Below are 19,218 nucleotides of genomic sequence, written 5' to 3'. Positions count from 1 at the left end.
TATATTAGCCGTGTTAAGACACTGTAAAGATTAATCATACGTACATCGCATCATATGCATGGAAAGCTGATATATATATTACGTATGAATGCTGAAGACTTGGCTGTGTCGCGAGCAACCATATCCCTAAAGAAATCGTCTTTGTAGCTACATACGAACTCAAATCCAACCGAACTCTGACGCAAAATGCACTATTGCTGTTACTTTTGGAAAATCCCTCCTATTGCGCGTTTTGTCGCATAGTCGATATATGCAATGCATGGCATGCCGTGCTGAGACATGCCAAGTGATGTGCTTCATTGCAAGGCGAAAATGATCGTCTTATTTATACTAACTTTCTCTCCAGGCGATTGCTCCATTCCTGAACCCCTCATAACTATTCCCACAACTGTTATGTCCGCCATCAAAATGCAGATGTCCTGCACCAATATCGACTGTTTAGGAGCTATGCGCTGCAAAGCGGAAGCTTGCCTGTTCGCTCACAGCTGCCAAACTTCCATGTGTACAAAATGGAAAACGGCGCCGACAATAAACTTCGTGCACGACAAAAAGAGACATTGTTCACGTATTATTCACGCCCGGTTGATTAAGCTTAAGTGGAAGTTTTCAAAATTAAAAGGAAAAACATAAAGTGGCACACTTTGTTCCAAGGTGGAGCTTTACGCTTTTCCTTGGGATCATACTGTGGTTGTGGAACGTAAGACCTCGCAGTTAGTTATTTTATATGTCGCGTGATTCTTAAAAGCATTGATGCAGACGCCGAAGCACAAAACGGAATGTTGCGGAGGCTTCTGCGACCGTGCCTGCATTCACATCAGCCCTTCCACTCCGCTCATCTCGCTATCACTCGCATAGCTCTCGCTGCCCGTATCTGACACGAGTGAAATTTCATGCCTGTGACGGCTTGCGCCAATGATGCCGTCATGCTGGCAGAATTCCTCTCGATGCTCTGAATATGAGAAGACGCTCTAAGGCACTTGTAGGCCTTTACAAAATTGATGTTTTTCTGCAGAAACTTTGGGATGGCTGCAACAGTGAATGCGATATTGTTAGCGCCTCCATAACTTTTCACCTGGCTCCAAATCAGTTCGATAGGATTTAACTTGAAGTGCTATGGAGGAAGCCTCACAACATCGTGACCGGCAGCCTTACCGACCACATCCACGCGATAGGTCCAAAACATCGTCTTGTGTTTATTTATTTATTTATTTCACGTACTTTCAAGGCCCGAAGGCGTTACAGAAAGGAGTGGAGTCAAAACAAAAAGTAATGCAGTAAAAAATACAATCAAAATGTATTAACAAGAAATATTAACAAAAGGCATTCTGAACGATGGTCTTGAAGTTAGTAGGGTTGGTGATGAGTGCGATTGAGGCGGGAAGGCGATTCCAGTCCGTGCTTGTCCTGGGGATGAATGAGTCACTGTACCGGTTAGTACGGCACAATGACACCCCGATTTTAAGGCTGTGGTCAGTGCGGGCCGAAATATAAGACGGAGGGGCAAGAAGGGTCTCTTTTAAAAGGGGGTTCAAGTGAAAAACTTTGTGAAAAAGGGAGAGCCGGGAAGATTTCCGGCGTGACGAAAGATCAGGTAAGTTAAGAGTTCGTTTCATTGAAGAAATACTTTCACAGCGAGAATAATTGGATAAGACAAAGCGTGCACTGCGGTTTTGAATACTTTCAAGAGTAGAAACTAATGAAGACTGAGTCGGGTCCCAAATGGCTGAAGCATACTCCAATTTGGAGCGAACTAAAGTATTATAAAGAGTTAGCTTCAGGGAAGATGGGGCAGAGCTAAAATTACGGCGTAAGTAACCAAGCGTGCTATTAGCGTTTTTAGTAACATAGTCAATATGCGAGTGCCAAGAAAGGTTATTTGATATGTGAAGGCCGAGATACTTGTAAGAGCTAACTGACGTCACAGGTGCACCATTAATAAAGTAGGTGTGCGTGGCAGTGTTACGAGATATACGCATGGCCTTGCATTTATTTGAATTTAGTTGCATGCACCAATTAGAACACCACTCAATTACGCGGTTAAGGTCCTCCTGCAGCTCATCGGAATCTGAAGGATTAGTAATTTTACGGTAAAGAACACAGTCATCCGCGAAAAGCTTTATGGAAGAGGAAAGAACGTAGTTAGGAAGATCGTTAATATAGATTAGAAAGGGAAGTGGACCCAGGACTGACTCTTGAGGGCCACCTGCTGGTACGTTAGAAAACCGAGAATTACAGTTATTAGTGTTTACAAACTGCGTCCTGTTAGAAAGAAAGTTTTTATCCACTCGAGTACATTTGCGTCCAAGTTAAGTTGAGTCAGCTTAAGCAGAAGTAAATCATGGGTCACAGAGTCGAAGGCTTTGGCAAAATCAAAAAATACGCAGTCAGTGTCGGTACCTAGATCAGAAATTGCAAAGAAATTGTTAGTAAATGTTAAGAGCTGTGCTTCACAAGAAAAGAACTTGAGGAAACCATGTTGACAGGGGTTGAAAAAGGAATTTGATTCTAAAAACTCAGCCAAATGTGAATATATTATATGCTCAAGAATTTTACATGAAATGCTTGTTAGTGAGATAGGCCTGTAATTGCTGGGTAAGTGTGTGTTACCTGATTTATGAACTGGAATCACCTTTCCCACGCACCAGTCATGTTGAAGAACAGACTGCTGTAATGACTGAGGGAAAATGTGCGACAAAATAACAGCAGAAAATACATTAGTACACTTCAAAATTTTTGAGTTCAGGCAGTCTGGGCCGGCAGAGGAGGACGTTTTTCGATTGTTAATTAGGCCGCTAACACCAACCCAGTCAATAGAGATTGTATCCATGGGCGAAAAACCAGAATTGGATACAAGTGGTAATCTACGTGGCATTGTGGTAACATGGGAAGAGAACACATCATTAAATACATTACAGCATTCTTCAGGAGCAACAGGTTGATCATTTGGGTATGTTAATTGGATTATTTTGCTTGGAGTACCGTTAACTATGGTCCAAAATTTACGAGGTTAGTTTGCAAGATGGACGGAAGCGTAACAGAATAAAAATGCTGTTTCGCACTAGCGGCGGCTGCGTTGTAGTCACGTTCAGTGAGGTAGTAAGCGGACCAAGCAACGTCACTGCATGAAGCTTTTGCGCGACGAAACAACCGCTTTTTTTTTTATTCCGTAGGTTGAACGAAGGGGACCGTGGCTTGCAAGCGACTGCTCTTTGCGGTACGAAACGTTCGATTAGTGACAACAATTTATTTTTGAAAATGCACCAGTTATCTTCAACACAGCGCTGATCGCAATTAGCGATGTAAGAAGCTGCTAAATTTTCCATTTCAGCGGTAATGGAAGCCAAGTCGGCTTTGCTGTAATCGCGGATCACCTTCATAGTCTTAACAGGAGCCCGTGTGTCTTGTGTTTGTTTACGAGCTTGAGCAAACCTGGCTTTAATTGCCCTGTAAAAACACGATCCCTTTCTCAATTAGCCAAAACTGAATGTCGAACTTTCGTGTTGATGCTCTCGGTACATTCTCTAGGTGAACACTGCGGTTGGGTACATTGTGCATTAGTATAACACTGCGTCGTTTGGTATTTCGTAGAAGCTGCTCGGAGCACCACTTCTCGAACCGTGGTCCATTCATTTCTTTTGGATAGTCACCAGCTCGTTTCGCTGATCGGAAAACGACGCAAGCACGACTTACGATGCCATCTTAGCTACGGGCATGCAATAGGATCCTCCTGCCACCTTTGCCACTGGGTGTGCAAAGGCCTGCTGTGAGACCTCCCTGAAAAGCATCCTCGCGTGTAAGGACGTTGACGTCCTTCCAGACCTTTTCCTTTGAATGTCCAGCGTTGACCCAACTTTCGCCAATGTAGTTTATGTGCCAGCAAAAAAAGAAACAAACAACCAAAACAATTGGAGCATGTCGCCACGCGTACGCACACTCTAAAAATAGCGTTCCGGGAACTCTCTTTGAGGGAGTGTCTGCTTGTCACCTATTTCACTCCGTTTTCGAAAGTAGATCGACCCCCTTTGAGACACAGTAGAAAAACTGCTGACAGAGATTTATTAGTCCTCCCCAAGGGAGCGCTTGTACACTTCCGCAGAGTGCTAATATTCTTCCCACCAGGCTAATAGTACTCCCCCAGACCGGGTGCTTCTACTCCTCCAGACCGAGTGAATATACTCCTCCAAAGCGAGAGTTTCTAGTCCCCCAAACACATTGTATGTACTCTTAACAGGGAGATTGTACTCCTTCAGAACAGAGTGCCAGTACTGTTCCCAACAGTGTGAAAGTGCTCGCGCTGTAGAGCCATGGAGACGTAAGAAAGTATTCGCAATACTTGCATGTTGGGAATATTCGATTCCGTCATAAGCCGACCCTGCACTTATGCCTAGTGAATTTGATGTAAGCTGCAGTAGACGAGTTACTCAAATGAAACATTTTTCTATTAAAAGATCAAACTTTTTATTGAACAGTCACAAGACAACCTGTATGATGATTTGAGAAACATACTCACTCACATAATATTTGATTACAATGATGCCCATAAACTTTACAACACATGTTGTAATTAAACATAAGTATATTCTCTAAAGATTCATCAGTATTACAGTGTAGAAATATCTTTAACTGTCAATTGGCGGCTCTATATTAAAAATAATGTGTGCAATGGAAAGATAAACATAGAACAAACGCGCGCCACCTGAAAAATATTGAGATTACCATCGAATCGAAATATGCACCACATCACTGGCCAGCAAACGCATTTCTAACACAAATCGCGTGCACTTATATGGCAGACGTAACCAGATGAGCTGCTAAATGGGGCTGGTAATGCAGACAAACTATGCAAGAAAATTTTTTTCTCATATTCTAAGACAGCCGCTCATTTGGTGATGTGCTGTACAACGTCTCGATGTTCCTGACTAAGAGTTTAGTGCATTTAGAAATGTGTTGTACATTCTCATGTGAGGCGGCCGGTATAGCTTAGCTTACACATATTTCACATCAATTTATTCATGTATGCGCTGCACCCTATTGTTTCTAAGCGTGCCTTGTCGTGGTTCTGCAGCAATATCCTGCCCGGTCTCAAAGCGGTACAGAGGCCTATCATATTTCCTATTCGGTTGGCGTCCTCAAGAAAGTAGCTTCCTGTTGCTATTGGGATTGTTCCGTTAGGCTTTCTCACAAATTAATAAAATTAAATATACAATAATATCTACTGTGTAGCAAACGAATATAAAACTGCAAGGAACATTGACATGAGAATTTTGCGCATCAAATTTGTTGTCATATGTGGTAGCTTTTCATTCTGCATTACCATGTGAACGCTATACTTCTGAGGAGGAGGTCGCATAATAACATGATCAATTATTGCTACAAGTTGATAATGTAATCAAATTAAAATATAGCATGACTTCAGATGTGATCCGAAAATGAAATGTGATAAATATGACGCATCAAAGGCGACATTAGCGTAAGTGTGAGCAGCGCAGTGCACGTAAAAGACAAAAAAGCAAATCATAAGTTGTAAAATCCACCATCCTGTTTAACATATTCCTTCAATGCACGTATACTTTGCATGCGGCTATGCATATATTTGCCCAATGAACGAACTCCCCGAAACCAAAATATTTTTTCCTACTTAAGTGATTAAGGTTAGCTAAAGTAAGAAATATTATCGCGCTTCACAGAATCTTCGTCTCAAAACAAATATATGTGTGTCTGGGAAAACTCACACAGTGCCTCACTGTGCACTCTATTTTAAGTCCAGAAATTTACTATGTGCGAAAATACTTTATTTTAATATTGCCTTATAAGAATTATGTATACAGAAGCCATCAAATAGGGGCTCCTTCTTGATTCACAATATATGTTCACATCCGCCAATTGATGAACAAGAGTTCCACGAAGATGCTCTCAGACCTTTGCATTGAACACAGCCCTGCCTCCAGTAGCCTAATTGGCTGGCAAGTAGATTGAGTCACCCAACTGAAACTCAAATACCTGCCAGAAGCACTAATATGACTATTTCACAGGAGGGACCACAATTTTACATGCACCACAATAATTTTTCATTTGCAAGCGACTCTGTGGCTTATAATTAAGGCGTAAAGTGCGAACCACGGTGTACACAGTTAAGGCCCTTGCCACTTGATCCCGCTTCGGGAGCTGCGAGCGGTTCCAATAAGCTCTTTTCGTACGCGTGCACGTAAACCATGACTGCTAAAACCGAGGGTAATCTGCCCCCATTGCTTCCGTTTCCGGGAAATTAAAAGGAAGCCATACTTCTAAAATCAGGTGTAAGAAATAGAGGAAAAGGAAGACATGAAAATCTGTCTGCTTATGTCAGCGTGTAAAATACGGAATGAAAGTAGTTTGTATTTACACCCTTGCGTTTCTGTGCTGTTAAATTACGTCAGCAACTAGCCAAGCATGTGCTGTTGTTTTTCATAGTAAACACAGCCACCATGCTCACTGCAATAATGTATTATGTCACAAAACAAATCTGCAATGTTATTGTACCACAATTTTACGACCGCTATCTGTTGAGAGGCAATACAGAAAGCGGTCACTACTCACAAAACTAATCAGCTTTTCATTAAAACACATTTCTAACTTTTCAATGACACTTGCTCCTATGTGTTTCTTTCTAGAGAGCATACTGAATCTTGACTTTCCCATCAGAGAAATTACATCAAAATACCATGTTAAGATGATTGCCTAGAGCACGTGTGAATATTCGTCTTGATGCGACATATTGCATTTTGAAAGTTTTGGTGGCATTTAGTAAAATGGTTAACCCAGTATACCCACCTTCTAGTTTTCTAGTCCAAATTGTATGGCAATGTTTTTTTTTTATTCTTTGGAGAGTGCTCCTCACGCCAATGTGGATTCGCGTTGGGCTGCGTCCTTGCAGCTGCCTTCTTGCGTTATATAAAGCAGGTGCCGGAAAAATATCGTATGCAGAAGTGAACACTAGGGCATGGTGTAAGGCATTGTCAGTAAACAGATAAGCTCAGTGCAATAAAAAAAAGTCTTAGCTGTTAGTCTTCCTACTGAAATGCATGCGCAACATCTAAATGACTGCCATAGTCAACTGCTAAAATAACTTCAATTTTCAGATTTAAACAAAAAAGAAATAACCGACAACAGTTGATCCTCGTTCAGCGCCAGTGTTACAATACTCCAACTAATGAATAGAAAATTAGTCATTCCCAGATGCCATAAGTCTGTCATTAGTCTGGTGTGCCACGATCACCACTTCTGACATATCGTAAGCATGTGCCCAGTGTGCCCGCAGTACCATCTCTGGTTGTGACACTGCTCAAGCCGTAATTTGAGGATGATATCTGTTAACATGGTGCTCAGTAGGAATGAAAATATGGTACTCCTCTTCAATCCATATTACCGGAAGTGCCTATAACAATAGGCAACAAGACATGTTATGGCTAGCTTACCACATTTCAAATCTAACAAGAAACAGTTCAATCCATAGGCTTTGCGCTCTTTGGCCAAAAATGCCCTTGCGCCATTAAAACCCATCAATCATTATAAGTAACAGTGCACTGCAGCCTGCACTTAAACCTTCTAAATGGCATGAACTTATTTCCATTTATGAGGTACGCAAAGGAGTTCATTTTGGACAAACTCAACTGTTGCTGCAATTTGAAATCTAGCATTTTATATTCTTAAAGGGATGCAGAAGTTGCAGTTAGTCCGCAGTTATTAGTTTATTAGAGCAACTCGTTATTTTGTGTTGCACAGCCCACTGGTAACACAGAATTAAGGCAACGTTTTATTTTGATTCTTCATTTCTCCACATAAAATGTTAAAGCGATAAACACATTTTTATCGACCATGCCGTAGCGAAATGCACAGATGATGCTTGTAGTCCGCAGAGGAGAGGTAATTTAACTGTTCATAGTACATAACTCTGAAGCGTCAACTCATATTAGCAAATGTAAAGGAATTTCCAGAAAAGTGAGTGTACGCAAAACGCCCCTGCCACGGTGTTTCCACAAAGTAGCTGTTACATTTGATTCCGATGCATAACTCGCCGCTTCACCGTCCACCGAGTTCATACACATAAGCACCCTTTCACATTCGCGCCGTGCTCTAAAACCGCAACACGAGACGTAAGCTAATACATATAATCACACCGTTTCAATTCATGACCAAAAACAGATGTCTTATTCAGCCTAAAATATGAATTGCTCATGCGCTCTTAGTAAGTTCAAGATAATGCACCCAAGTGAACTCTTGCAGCATGCAGCTGAATGGCTGCGGCAAAGTTTCTAGCTAGCACTAGCGTTACACGTAACTTCAGTGGTTCCATGCTACCCACGGGCGAAAGACACCGTCAAGCGTGCGGCTTATTATAACGTAGCATGCCGCCAGCAAAATGACGCCTTCTGTTATGTGACCTCTTTTTCAGCAGCGTTCCGTACACAGTAGACCGCCAAACTGACTAAGCTCAAACGCTCCAAATGCACGCTAAGCACGCTCCGCATAGGCTCAGAATAATCGGCTGGTAGACGAAGCCTTTTATGCTCGCCTCAGGTCTTACTGAACATGTCATGGTTCTTACAGCATTTGCTATATTCAAAGCTCGTACGGATAGCAGCAAGAAACAAAATCACATGCAGTTGTCGGAACGACTGGCTTTTTTGTTCACACCGAGGATCACAGCGCGCTTGCCTAATCAGTTGTGAATCGCTTTGGCTAAACGTCGCGACAACTTCCTGACGATAGCACGTCATATACGCAGAATGTTCGCGTAAGTCAGAATACACTTACCATGGAGGCTTTGTTATATAGAAAAAATTATGAACGACGGTCCTGTTTTCGCGGTGACATGAGATGGCCTACACACGATCTCCCTTGGATTGCCTTTGTTCCGGTTCGCTGGATTGATCACCTTTCTCCGGTGCTGTGCTCTTCCGCGATGTTGTGCGCGCTAGGTGGGGCAACTCCGAGTTACAAAGTAAAGCGCTGGCTCCCCTTTCCTTTGCACTGTGGTTGCCTGTTCTCTATTTCTATCAACTGATACCAAGTTCATTAGTATTAGGCCCGAACATTGTCACCAGTGAGATTCTCTCAGCAGCTGGTAAGTGAAGATCAACTGTCCTGAGATACTCTCAGCCCACGTAAAATGATTCAGTGTTGCGGTTCACTGCTTTAAAGGTTTTATTTTGGTTTGGATGAAGGTCCCCTGCATCTCGGCTTCAGCCAACACTTCGCTTTTTGAGCTCAAGCTCTTTCAAAGTAGAGGTGGCACAGTTCCTTTCCCGATCATTCCTAAATGCGGCGGTCTTTTTCTGTTCTCGCCCTCGTTCGGCTGTGTGTTTTCCCCACGGAAGATTTGAACTATCCTCTTGGTCTGTTGTAAAGTCAACGCATGATTTTTCAGACTCTCCGGGGATCGCAAAAACGTCCGAGAAATCAGGAAGTCCTTAAAAAATCAACGCATGTCTTTTACTGCCCTTAAGGGCTCAGATCACCACAGGCACGTCCGAAAAACCTATGAAGGCTTCCCGTTACACTTATTACGCCTATCGGTGCTCGTACTGTGACAGGAGATGGCGGGTGCACGCGTGTATAATTAGGGAATACGTACTGCGTCCCGTGACAATTGATTGAGCGAGTGAGTACAACATTATTAGAATTCCGCGCCAACGCGGATGTTGCCCTTGCCATCAGGCTACTCCGACGTGAGGACCAGGAGGTCTGGCCTACCGGTCCTGTCACGGGCGCGCTGGACGGCCAGGCAGGCTTGACCTGTGAAGAAGTGCATTCCACTCGGTCTTGCTGTAAGTCGGGCCAAGCCACCCGCACTCCAAAAGCATATGAGCTAACGTAGCGGTCTGCCCGCAAGCGGTGCAGGCGGCGTCAGGGAATTTGTGTGGAGAAATTTCATATAAATATCCTATAGACCGATACGAATGGGTTTGGTGTAAGCACAGTGACACTGCCTGTGCTTTGTTTAGTTTCAAAAGGTCTTCTTCTTGGGCAAGTTGGTGCTTAGCTTTTCTAAGTATACTCTGTGGCGCAAAATACATTTCTTGAAGAGGGACAGAAGAAAGGAAGACCGTGAAGCGCCAAGTTTGCCCATCCCAACCAATAGTCACGTAGGCTTCGCCGCGTAACGATGCTGCATTTTGGGAACCGGCATTATGCAACGAGTCACGCTTTCTAAGCTTCGAAGCCAATCGCAAGGATTACGGAGGCGGAGTCGGTGCCATTGCTGACAGCGGCCAATTCTTTCGATGAAAAATATAGCATCGAACAGCAGGAACCTTGATAGCGAACGTCGAAACAGCTAGGCCTCTCATTTCCACGGTGGTCATTTATTTATTAATGCCGTTTTGTACCTGTAGTTTGACTAAAAGGTCCGGAAATCGGATGGCGAAGGGTTCTTACTTCCGAAATTTCACACGTTCTTATAGATTGATTCTATGGGGTACATGGTGGTGCCGCGAAACCATCAGCATTATCGGGCATGTCCCAAAAGTCGGGCGTCCGGAAAATCGGTCGTTGACTGTACACTGGCAAATCTTCCAGTCGACGAAATGACGTCAAAGACTATTTATTTATTTATTTATTTTTTTATTTATTTTTGTTTGTTTGTTTGTTTCTTTGTTTATTTGTTTGTTTCCTCGAAAGTCTCTTGTTAAGGCATTATATGAGCGAGTGGGGGGTTAGTGATAAAGAAAGATACTACAAATTACAAAGGCATCTTTTCGATGAGCCGATTCACAGTAAGTGGGCCGATGATAGTGGCGACTATGGTGGGCAGGCCATTCCAGTCTCGTGTTGTGCGCAGAAAAAAAATGAGTGCTGAGAAGTCACAGTATGGGATTGTGGGGGATATAGTGTGTTTGAGTGACTGGTACGAGCAATGCGATGTGCTCTTTTTATGTACGTGTTGTCAAAAGGCAAAAAAATGGAAAAATTTATGAAAAAGGCTAAGACGTGCTATTCTACAGTGTGAGGCTAGAGAGGGTAAGTTTATTTGGGCTTTTAGTGCTGATATGCTTGAATTGGTAGGAATAGGTTGACAGAATAAATCGTGTCGCGCGGTTCTGAACTAACTCGAGGGCGTTAATAAGGTTATTGTGGTGGCTGTCGAAAATAGCATCAGCACACTCCAGCTCGGGCAGCACGAAGGTTAGAAAAGCAAGTTGTTTAATAGAGGCAGGAGCGAGGAAAAGGTTATGGCGTAGATGAGCTAGAGTTCGATTAGCAGAATTTATTATGTGGTTTACAAGACTGGCCTAAGTTAAGTCACGCGAGATATACACACCAATATATTTTAATTATTCAGTCGTTGGTATCTGCATGTTATTGATGCTATAACTAGGCATATCGTAATTACAACGACGATAAATAGATATTAACACGGTTTTAGCTGCATTTAGTGACATGATCCAAGTGTTACACCAGTTTTGTATACGCGATAGGTCATTTTGTAAGGCCAAATGATCGGTGAGGTTAGTAACTGCTCGGTAAACCGCACAACCATCTGCGAAGAGTCGGATATGAGAAGAAATGTTACAAGGCAGGTCATTGATGTGCATTAAGAAAAGGAGGGGATCAAGTACGGTACCTTGAGGTACTCCTCAAAGCGCGCGTTTTAAGGATGAAGACTGTGAGTTAGCGTGTACGAACTGCTGACGGTTAGACAAAAACTCTCGAATCCAGCATAGAACACAAGGATGAATGTTAAGACAGGATTACCTTATTAAGAGACGACGATGGGGGACCACCGATGGGGGACGATGCGGAATGCTTTCTTCAAAATCTAAAGATATTTTGTCAGTCGGGCTGTTACGATGTAGGTATAAATGTAAGTCGTGCAAGAAAAGAGAAAGTTGGATGTCACAGGAATAATTTTTCCGGAAACCATGTTGACTTGGGTGAAAAAATTTACGGATATTAGGAAGTTAGCAATATGTGAGTTTAAAATATGTTCGATTATTTCACAAGACACGCTTGTTATGGAAATAGGGTGGCATTTACTTGGTGATGATCGGCTTCCTTTCTTGAAGACTTGGATGACCTTGTCCACCTGCCAGTATGTGGAATGGAAGCACTGTTAAGCGATTCCTAGAATATGAGTGATAAAAATAGGCTACACGCATGTTTAAAATTTTTTGGCACTTCGGCATTGACACCGTTTACTGCCGTGGATGATGAGTTCTTCAATGGTTCAATTACTTTGACAAGGCCGATTGGATGGAAAGTGATATTTTCCATGAGCGGATACGTGAACTATCGTGGATCGGGCAAGCGGTCAGGTACTTCATTAGGGAAAACCGAACTAAATGTTGTGTTAAGAAGACCTGCAACCTCAGTCTCAGGGATCGGAAATCCGGAGCTACTGTTAAGGAAAATCTCATCCCGTTGATTAGGATTAATAGTTTACCAAGATCGCTTCGGGTTTGTGTGCAGCATAGCTGGTAATGTGGTAGAAAGAAACTTGTGTTTCGTTTGAGAGGTTCACTTGTCATATTCTTTCTCGACTGCGTAATACTTCTGCCAAGTGGAAGAAGAATTAGGTCGTTTGGATGATCGAAAAAGCCGTTCTTTTTTGTGATTATTTAGTCGTTTTAAGGATACATTAAGCCATGGTGACGTTCTTTCTGTTACTGTAATGGTAGAAATGTAAAGACGTATAAGGCGATGCATCTCTGCTTTGAAATGCTGCCAGTTCGGCTCGAGAGAATTTAGTGGAATGTTAGCGCAAACGTATTGAAGTACTCAGAGAATTCTCGGTTCATGCTGACATAGTCTCCTAATTATCATAGAGATATGTGTTTTGCGATTTTTTTTGCTTCTTTAGGACGTTGCAATGAAACGAAATATGTACTGCCAGGTGGCCGCTCAAACCGCGCAATGAGGTGGCGGGGGTAAAGTTATCAGGGTGAGTTGGTAATACAAGATCTCAAACGTTGGACGAGAGAGCAGTAACGCGTGTTGGATCAGTGACGAGCTATGTTAAGCCGAATGTTATGCACGTGTTTAGAAAATCGCTAGTGGGGTATAATGTACAGGCAGGATCGAACCAACCAATAGTTGCAAAATTAATATCGCCAAACAGAAGGACAGGCCTGTGAGCATATGATTTTGTTAACGTATTTAAGGCTTTATCAAGGCGTGAAAGAACTGTCGGCAGTATGGAACCGATAGAAAATACTAATCAGAACTACCTCTCCCCTCTACTAGACGTCGAATTTCCCGCTTATGCTTGTTTCATAAAATATACTGCACTAATAATGAGATAAAAATTACACTTTTTTCGCCACCGAGCCATTTATCATTCCGTATTGATCATCGAATGAAGGTTGGGGTGCCTCAGTGTAAAAGCAACGTATACCTCGAAGCCTTCATCCCGAAAACAAATCAAGACTGGAATCGCCTTCGCGCATCCATCGTCACTATCACAGACCATGATGTGTTCAAGTCGGCTATCTGTGACCTTGGGCAGCCTCATTAGCTATTTTTTCTTCTTTTTCTATTGCCACTCCTCTCTGTAATGCCTGTATGGCGTTGAGAGTAAATAAATGAAACGAAATGAAAATGAATCAGCTTGCAGTGTGCACGTGACATTCGCTCATTTAGCACCATTTGAGGTAAGGACTTACCTCGACCTGTAAGAGTTTAGCGTCGACTTGAAGAATATTAAATATAAATTCATCTTCACTAGGCTACCTCAACGGGTGCTCCGCACCGAAGCGATCCCTCGTGTTCATTATTATGGCGTTTTCTATAACATAGCATGTACCCAAAACAGATCATTCGCCAAGAAGCGGGTCGTACTCATCGTGCCATGAACAAGCGGAGATGATCGCGTGTGTTGATGTGGAACATGGTTTCCATACCTTTGCACAAGCTCTCAACGGAAGATCGCTCAAGAAGTGTGATCGCGGGTTCAGGTTGATGGTGATGATTTCAGTACGGAGGCAAAAACCCACAAAGGGAGTTTCACCATGAAGTCAGCGGTACAAAGAGATGCGCCCACAACGGGGTGCGGGCCAACCAGCGGACGGTACACATTATGCCTATGCTAACTAGCTATTACAGCGAAGCTGTATACCACTACCGTCCAAAGAAATTTTCGTGTCGTTGGCGTGGTAAGCAAAAAACACCCCATACGTGGACCGATCCCGAAGATAGCGCAATACTGGCCCGACCCACAGCGGAGGTTATGCACACGTTAAGCACACCCTACATGGGCCGATCCTGAATGTAGTGCAATACCGGCCCAACCCGCGTCGGAAGTGAAGCAGGTGTTGATCACTCCCCATACGTGCGCCGATCCCGAAGATGGTGCAATACCGGGCCGACCCTCGGCTGAGGTGAAGCAGGCGTTGGGCTCTCCCTATACGTGGGCCGATCCCAAAAATAGAGCAATCCCGAGCCTACCCGCAGCAGAGGTGAAGAAGGCGTTGAGAACACCGCATACGTGAACCGATACCGGAGATAGTGGAATGCCGGGCCGCCCCGCGGCAGAGGTGAAGCAGGAGTTAAGCACACCCCGTGGGTGTGCTGATCCCCAAGATAGAGAAATGCCGAGCCTACGCGTGGCGGCGGTGAAGCAGGCGTTGAGCACTCCCCATACGTGCGCCGATCCCGAAGATGGTGCAATACCGGGCCGACCCTCGGCTGAGGTGAAGCAGGCGTTGGGCTCTCCCTATACGTGGGCCGATCCCAAAAATAGAGCAATCCCGAGCCTACCCGCAGCAGAGGTGAAGAAGGCGTTGAGAGCACCGCATACGTGGACCGATACCGGAGATAGTGGAATGCCGGGCCGCCCCGCGGCAGAGGTGAAGCAGGAGTTAAGAACACCCCGTAGGTGTGCTGATCCCGAAGATAGAGAAATGCCGAGCCTACGCGTGGCGGCGGTGAAGCAGGCGTTGAGCACTCCCCATACGTGCGCCGATCCCGAAGATGGTGCAATACCGGGCCAACCCTCGGCTGAGGTGAAGCAGGCGTTGGGCTCTCTCTATACGTGGGCCGATCCCAAAAATAGAGCAATCCCGAGCCTACCCGCAGCAGAGGTGAAGAAGGCGTTGAGAACACCGCATACGTGGACCGATACCGGAGATAGTGGAATGCCGGGCCGCCCCGCGGCAGAGGTGAAGCAGGAGTTAAGCACTCCCCGTAGGTGTGCTGATCCCGAAGATAGAGAAATGCCGAGCCTATGCGTGGCGGCGCTGAAGCAGGCGTTGAGCACTCCCCATACGAGGGCCCATCCCGAAGATAGTGGAATGCCAGGCCGACCCGCGGCGGAGGTGAAGCAGGCGTTGAGCACTCCTCATACCAGGGCCGATCCCCAAGATACTGCAAACGAGCCCGACCCGCGGCGGAGGTGAAGCAGGGGTTAAGCCACCCTCTAACGAGGGCCGATCCCGAAGATAGTGCAGTGCCCGGTCTACCCGCGGTGGTGGTGCAGTTCGCCATTAAGGGGCCCACATACACAACTTCGCCGGTCATCCGTCTTCACGGAGTGGAAGGGCACTAAGTTTTTTTTCTTTTTTGAGATGATCTCCGCGGGTTGAATATAATTGTTATTTGCACAGTATGGGGGAGGCACTAAAGTAACTAAAGTAATGCTTAACAGTCTCGGAAGAGAACCGCAATTTACAATAGGCAGCGAGGCACTGGAAGTCGTAAGGGAATACAACTACTTAGGGCAGGTAGTGACGGTGGATCCGGATCATGAGACGGAAATAATCAGAAGAATAAGAAAGGCTGGGGTGCCTTTGGCAGGCATTCTCAGATCATGAACAGCAGGTTGCCATTATCCCTCAAGAGAAAAGTATATAATAGCTGTGTCTTACCAGTACTCCCGTACGGGGCAGAAACCTGGAGGCTAACGAAAAGGGTTCTACTCAAATTGAGGATGACGCAACGAGCTATGGAAAGAAGAATGATAGGTGTAACGTTAAAAGATAAGAAAAAAGCAGATTGGGTGAGGGAACAAACGCGAGTTAATGACATCTTAGTTGAAATCAAGAAAAAGAAATGGGCATGGGCAGGACATGTAATGAGGAGGGAAGATAACCGATGGTCATTAAGGGTTACGGACTGGATCCCAAGGGAAGGGAAGCGTAGCAGGGGGCGGCAGAAAGTTAGGTGGGCGGATGAGATTAAGAAGTTTGTAGGCATGGCATGGCCACAATTAGTACATGACCGGGGTTGTTGGAGAAGTATGGGAGAGGCCTTTGCCCTGCAGTGGGCGTAACCAGGCTGATGATGATGATGATGGGGGAGCACGCTAGTAGCCGCCAGTACATTTGCAATACGTGATACTGCAATACGCAATACACTCAATACAAGCCCATATTAGATTTATCACATTGGGTAGCATGAATGCGGAAATCTACATGCGCGCACCAGTTTGTTTTACCCGGGGAACGCGGCCAAGAAATGGGTAAATTGGGTAAAAAATGGGTAAATGGGAAATGGGTAAATTAACCGACATCTGCTCGAAAGCTTCAATTCGTATAGGTGATTTTTAGTTGCTCTTATGCTTCTACTCTTAATAATTAATAATTTTTACTTTGGAGGCATTTGTTCATTACAAAGTGCAATTGCTAAATGATCACCTCCTTGAAATATATAAACTTACGTTTTTACCCCTTAATTTTCCGTCGACCTAGAATATGCTGACTTCACTCAATCGTTATCGACAATATGCCATGTACGTGTACACTCATTGTATTTTAACGTCACTAGCGTATTAGATCAACAATTGCAGTAAGCGTACAACAAATTAGCTGGAGAAAGTAGGAGCATGCAACCAGCATTTGAACTAAAAATTATCGGCGTAATGTGAAGAGACAGGAAAATAGTTGTGTAAATTGGTGGGAAACGACACTAGCCGATAATCCTGTTTACATTAAATGAAAAAAGTTTGGCACACCATGTAATACGTGGAGAAGTTCGCCGATTATATAGCAAAGCAAGAAAATCATTTGCAAGGGAAGGAAAAGCAGTTTATGACGGCAGAAGACTAGGTGGTGATTGAAATCAGAAAAACTCGCTAAGATAGGATGGAATCGGTACTCTGTCCTGCAGTGGACTCGCACTTCGCTACTAAACGCTGTGAACTCAAACCAACTTTTTATTTCTTGACCTTCGCATTGCATTGCAGAACTCTAGATGGGTCACAATTCCGGAGTCCCTCATTACGGCGGATCTCATAATCAGATAGTAGTTTTTGAAGATCTAATTTTATTTTCATCTAATATTGATTGATGCAATCTTATTCAGCACTTACCTGGCACCCACGTTGCGCTGCAAATGTTAATAGATGCACTAGGCTCAGTGCGACAACAGTGCATCAGCCAGTTCAACGACCCTTATTGCGCAAGTGTTCTCAACATCCTGGGAAAATTTGCGCCTACTACATTGTTTTGACACTGCATGGCGAAATGCGCATTGTGTTATTTCTATCCCCCCAACCCCACTATTAGGCATTCTTCAAGGTAGCCCGATTCTACCGCTATGTAAATCAAGCTACATTAACTTAGCAGCTTGAAGAGTGTTGCTTTTTGTCTACCGCCACACACATCCTCTCAACATACTCTCTTTAAGCGAGCTGCTTTGCCCGATAGCTGCTTCCAAATTGCCTTGAAAAGAAGAGCATGAAAGTAAGGTATTAAGGGAGTAATATTTTATACGGTCAAAACGCAAAGGGTGAAAGAAAAAAGAAGCAACCAGCTGCAGACTTCCACATAGAGAATAGAAAAAGAAACGGTGGGCGGGATTTATGAAACACAAAGGTGCCCACGTGATTACAGAGCTAGGAGTCCAGCGTAGATTTCTGAAGGAAATAAATTATAAGTACTTGTGGTGATTGTTGTACCTAAACTGCATTGTGGGTAATGAGGAGTTCTGCATCGGAGGCCTTTGTAATTATTATGGTGAAGTTAGGTTGTTTCACGCGCATATAAATCAATCCACACGAGCGTTTCTGCATGTCTCACCGTCGAAATTCGATATATACGATCAAGAATCAAACGTGTAGCGTTGGGCTGAACAGCAGGATGACGTAGCCACTGTGTCAATGTGGCATGTCGATGTGGAGTGCAACAGTTGCCGTAAGGTGTAGCGGAATAAAGCAGTTGTCTATTACCGTAGAAGAATGGGTAATAATAGATCAGATACATTGTCCAGGGCGGCTTGAAATTACGTGTCGCGGAAGATATATAACTATAGTTAAATCATAACGATTGAAGATCGTCGAAAATTCATTAATGTTGAAGTGGACATAAATAGGCTGATAGCAATGACTAGTGCTGCTTCAGAAAATGTGAATACGCGAATGTTTAAGGCCTTCTAATCGTTATAACCGGGCTTTCGTTGAATGGCCTTTAAAAATGTCGGGTTGCAGAAAAGGCATGTGCTAGAGTGAAATTACCTCAGACAGGCTCACACTAAGGTTGGTAGTGTTCTTCATGCAGGGAAGATTAAATTCATTCGCTGATAATTGGCTCGGTACAAGCATGAGACAGGAGGCGAGGTTGTATCAACTTATAATGCTCTTATACGTGTAGAGGCTTCATGGCAAAACCTTTGATTTTACAAGTTTGGAATCAATTAAAAAATTATTAGCAGTCTGTTTCACTACCGTTCTTTCAGCTAGAGCCAAGCCTACGGTTAAATTATTTGATAACCTAGCAGACGGAAAACTGTGGCCTGCAGGTGGAGATACGTTGTTGCTGCGCGTCGGATTTCCTCCTATTTTGGCATAGTAAGCCATTTCAAGGCTGACATTGTCGTCCCTACTTCACATAATGACGAATCAAAGTTGATTTCAGTATATTTGTCAAAGCGTGACTCAGTGTCTCTTTTGTCAGCGTTTATGTCAGAGATTTAGAGGCGAAACCATCAAAAAACATTCTAATCGATGAGTTGAGGCCGCGAGAACGTATGGTTGTCGGGGGCCTTACTTGAGAAATAGAGATTGTACGCTAAACTCCCTCCTCAACTCTGTAGTCACAACGGAGGTTTGTCGCATACTTGCGCTTCTCCAATGGAACGTAATATACGGCGAGTGCGTCCGTGAAAAGAGCTCTAGTGTTTTAGACTGCTTTTTTTCCAAGATTTATTAAAGAGTTCCATGGACACCACCAATCAAAATGCTCAAAGTGAAATCAATTACTTGTAGTTGTCAGCCGGATGGTAAAGAAGTCTTTCCTTCCTGTAAAAAGT

The 19,218-nt window shown here is 44.0% G+C and overlaps 1 protein-coding gene across 1 annotated transcript in view; it reads right to left on the bottom strand.

The window, feature by feature from the left end:
• Window positions 1–19,071: 19,071 nt before the first annotated feature.
• Window positions 19,072–19,218, bottom strand: part of LOC142584208 (uncharacterized) — a 45,756-nt gene continuing 45,609 nt past the window's right edge. The window contains exon 6 of the mRNA XM_075694367.1: window positions 19,072–19,207. The gene's annotated coding sequence lies outside the window, so the exon portion shown is untranslated. The remainder of the gene's footprint in view (window positions 19,208–19,218) is intronic.

This window comes from Dermacentor variabilis, chromosome 6 (genome assembly GCF_050947875.1).
Source record: "Dermacentor variabilis isolate Ectoservices chromosome 6, ASM5094787v1, whole genome shotgun sequence".
NCBI classification, from domain to species: Eukaryota; Metazoa; Arthropoda; class Arachnida; order Ixodida; family Ixodidae; genus Dermacentor; species Dermacentor variabilis.
Note: the sequence above shows the minus strand (reverse complement) of the source record. Positions and strands in the feature narration are given on the sequence as shown.